This window comes from Platalea leucorodia, assembly GCF_965183815.1.
Source record: "Platalea leucorodia genome assembly, chromosome: 3".
In the NCBI taxonomy this organism is placed as follows: Eukaryota; Metazoa; Chordata; class Aves; order Pelecaniformes; family Threskiornithidae; genus Platalea; species Platalea leucorodia.
In genome coordinates, this window is record NC_138825.1 from 37,784,459 (window position 1) to 37,788,807 (window position 4,349).

The following is a 4,349-nucleotide window of genomic DNA, read 5'->3' on the forward strand; positions in this document are numbered from 1 at the left end:
CCCATGCCCAAGGAGATGCCCGTGGGGGCTACAGGGTGCTGAGCACCCCAGTGCCAGGAGTGCAGGATGGGACAGGAGGGCACAGCCGTAGGAGATCCTTGGGCCATCAGTGTCTGCCACCGGGCTGGGGCTGGCTGCAAAGAGCTGGGAAGAGAGCAGTGGTTTGGGGAATGGGAGGCTGAGAGGCACAGTTCATTTAACTAATTGCAGAGAAAGTGAAAGGGTAATTTAATCAGAGTCTGTGTGTGTACACGAAGGGGAGGATACCTGAAACTATGGGGCTCTTTAATCTCACAGATAAAGGCAGAACAAGATTTAGTTTCTCAAAGCTGAAGTTGGGCAAGTTTAGCACAGGGCACAATTACCTGCTGAAATGGAAGGAGGTGAGAAAGTCTCCAGCACTCCGAGTCCCCACACCAAAGCGGGATGTTTCTGCCAGAGACAGACCATTGCTCAGGCATGGATGGAAACTGAAGATCTCAGCTGCTGACCAAGAGTCCACAGCTCATGTTGTACCAGAAAGCCTGCTACACCGTCACCCAGTCTCTGCGGGTCTCGTGTCTAGATTTGTGACAGACATTTGAAACCAGGATCAAGTCCGATGGTCAGTACTGGTCGGGACGCTGTTTGCAGTCACAGCTGAAAGTTATTATTAGAATCATCATCATCATCACTGTCCCTATTCCTACTATCATTATTATCTGCACTACTGTAGATCAGGACCACTTTATACTGAGGGCTGTAGGGACACTTTGTGGCAACTAGAGCAACAGCGTTCCCTGACCCAAAGAAAATTTCCTTGCCTCTTAACTAATAAAATGCATAAAAGAAACTGCCTAGCGATCTTCCCTCACCTCTCCTCTTTTTTCATTAAATCCCTATGGATCTTATGGATCACAGTAGTTTACTATTGAAAAAAAAAAAATGTCAGAAAAGTAACTTAATCTTTATTTCCCTTTTTTACTGAATAGTGGGAAACCTAATCTATACTGCCCAACTGGGTGTGTTTGGCTCTTCCTCAAACTAAAACAAGACTCGGAAGATTAAAGTGGAGCTTGGCTCAAGATCAGGTGAATCAGCACAGTTATAATACTACAAAATGGCCTGCAGGATGGCCTTCTCTTCTGTAATTATACAGAGTTTTTATGCTGTACAGGCAAAGGAAGTAATTTAATTTATCTGTTCTAATTAAATATGTGATGTGAGGAAACAGTGACATGTCTGTTTAAAACATGCTTTAGGTTCTTTTGGTGAGAAAGTGAATAGGCTGACTGCAGCTACAGTACTCTAGCGTGACTGCAACTTTCCCGTTAATGCTCATGCTCTTAAATGCCATTTATGTAACAAACTCTCGTGGCAGGTTTGGACTGATATATGGGATGAAACTTTGTGCAAAGAACTGGACTTAGAATACGGGTATTGTCCCCACCTTTTTATACTGCGTGAGTTTATTTTGCAACCTCTTGCAAGTCACTTGGGGCAAATCCTCATAGCCACAAAAAATAAATGAAATTCAGTTATCACAGAACCAGGACCAGTGAAGATATTTGGGAAAATTAATTCCCACAGACTGTAGTGGAAACTGTGGTTTGGCCCACATGTGACTGTGGTTTCATTTAGCTGGGAAACAATAATGTTTCCTTAGAAGGAGTATTTGAAGGCTGACAGTCAGTATTTCTTTTCTCATCTATTGGTAAATGCCTGATCATAAGAGTCCTGCCTTTGGTTTCAAAAGCCGAGTTCAGCCCTGAGCTGTTACAAGAAGGTGTTAATGTGAAGAACTGGAGAGGGGGAGGATTGTGATGAGTGAAGGAAAAGGATTTAGGAAGTCAAATTGTCAAATACTGATCAAACATGGAACAAGAAAATGAATCAAGTTCTCCCATTGTGCCTGTCTTATCTAGGGCCAAGACAAGCTGAAGAATTGTTTGAGGGCATTCATTAAAAAAATAATATCAGCATTTTAAGACCACTAAGAATGTGCAATCTTAACCCAGCAGTATGTGTTTTGCAGGTGCTTTCCCATATTTTTAAGTGTGATTTTAAAAAAAGGACCAGGATTCTTAAAACCTGTCCCATCAGTGAAGAGGACAAATGCTCTTGAGGAAAAAATGGTTTTGTGCTCTTGGTGCCTGTTTGCCATAAGCTGGCACCGTTATTTCATTATGTATCATTGGTTTGTAATGGTGTGAGACTTGCAGAAGGACTTGACATTCCAGCTGTTTAGGGATGAGAAAATATGCTGTAAATCGGACTACAGCTTTTTGCTGAGGATTAGAGCTAGGCTTTGGGGGAGTAAAGAGAGTCTGTGAAAGCTTTGGTCCTGCTGACAGTGGCATCACGCCCAGGGAGCCGTCCCCAGCTCACACCTTGGTCTGGGAACTTAAGATGAAGATAAAAGAGAAAGGGTGTTACCTGTACCATCCAGGAAGGCTTTGGCAACGTTACCGTTTGAAGCTACCACGGGAAAGTGATATTTCTGGGAGAAACTAACGGCTTACTCAGCTCCTAAAGCTGATGGTGCTAATGACTGGGAGAGCGGGGCGCCTTGTTTATGTAGCCAAATGCTTTTTGCTGACTGCGAGTGATGGGTTTGTCAGGGCAGAGCCTGTCCCAGGGTTTGCAGGCAAGCAAGGAGAGGGGTGAGGTGAACACCCGCCTCTGACTTTCAGGAAAGGGTTGCACAAGCTGCCAGGGTGAAACCCCTGGGTCGTGCCTGCTGGCTGCAGAGTGATGCTGCTGGCAGGCACGGGGCAGGTTCACTCCCTAGTGCCACCTGAGAGGAGCACCTACTCTTCCCAGTGCCCTTCATGCCTCAGGTCCCCCAGGATAAAGGGAAAGGTACCTATCTCCAGCTGCACCCCGTGCCCTGGGGTGGCTGGCATACAATTCATCTACCACTGCCACACACCATGAAGTCCTCGAGAACTCAGCAGTGCCTCCCCTGATCCCCTGGACCACCAGGGATGGGCCCTGGGGCTTGGACAGCCTTTCCTATTTATTTTGAGAGACAAATATGCAGCTGTGGTTATGCTGTGGGCTGGTAGCAAGAACATGGTGTTTTCTGCTCTCCTCCTTGGGCTTGGGAGAGATGTGGCTGTGGGCGATGCGGGATTTCAGTGCCGCTGTTTCCCCAGCACAGCAGCTGGTGCAACCAGCGCTGGCAGTGGGACGGCGGCAGTCTTGGGACGGCGGCACGTGGCCTGGCTCGGCATCGGCAGCCCCACCCCAATCCCTCACCCCCAGTGTGGGCTGAGGCTGGCAGCGGTATTTGGGAGTGAGGATGGGAGAGGAGACTGTGAAGGGAGGAGGCAGCATGAGGAAAGGGAGAGGAAAGATGGGGCTGGGTGAGAGGAAAAGGCAGGTTGGTTATAAGAAAGAAGAGCAGAGATGGGATAAAAAGACAAGAGAAGAATGGCGAAGAGGGAGAGGCGTGACTAGAGAGATGCTTTAAAAATCTAAAGGAGAGGGGAGCAGCCCCATCCCCGTGCCAGGGGCTAGGGGAAGGAAGACAGCTGCTCAGGTGGGTTCACGGTCAGACCTGCACCTCTGTAAAACTAAGACTGAGACGTGAAATGATCCCTGAAATGCCTCAGTGGCTTCCCTGCAAATGCAAAACCCAAATGCTGCCATTTATTTTACATGGTCACACACACCTGTGCACACACCCGTGTGGTGTGTTTTTGAGAGGGGTCTGCCTTTTGGTGTTTAAAAACCTGTTGTTGACGTTGCTCCCACTGTTCTCAGGACAACCGTTTTTCACAAGTGCACAGCACCAGACAGAGATATTTTTGTAACCTAGCTCAGATCCCACCCATCCTATAAACTTACCCTGAGTAAATTCTTCCTAGAGCCCTTGTGTCCTGAGGCAAGTCATGAGTGAAAGCCTGATTTTGCCAACATGGTGACAGTGGCGATAAGGAACACAAAACACGGGATATTTTCAGTCTTTTGAAAGTTTTTGAAATAGCTGCTAGCACGACAGCACCTACCTGCGTGCCATGCGCTCCCCTCTGCACACACCAGGTCCCTATTCAAAGGCTCGGCTTCTGCATCTGCGTCCTGCAGCACTGGCTGGCCTCTGGGTCACTTCTGCTTCCCAAAGTCAATGTGTGCCGTAAAGGCACTTCCCTAATGGCTGTCCCCTGTCACTGCAGGAGTATTGCCTCCGCTATGGAAAATCAAGCATTGCTTCCTCTGGCTGGGGGAATATTTGGTGCTTGTGCAGGCAGTGAGTCTGGGGGGTGAGAGGAGGACAGCCGGCCATGGGAGCCAAGCCTTGGCCCAGGTTGAGCCCGGCAGGAGCCCTGTCATGAGCGCTGACGTGGTTTTTGTCTCGGCACCTTGCT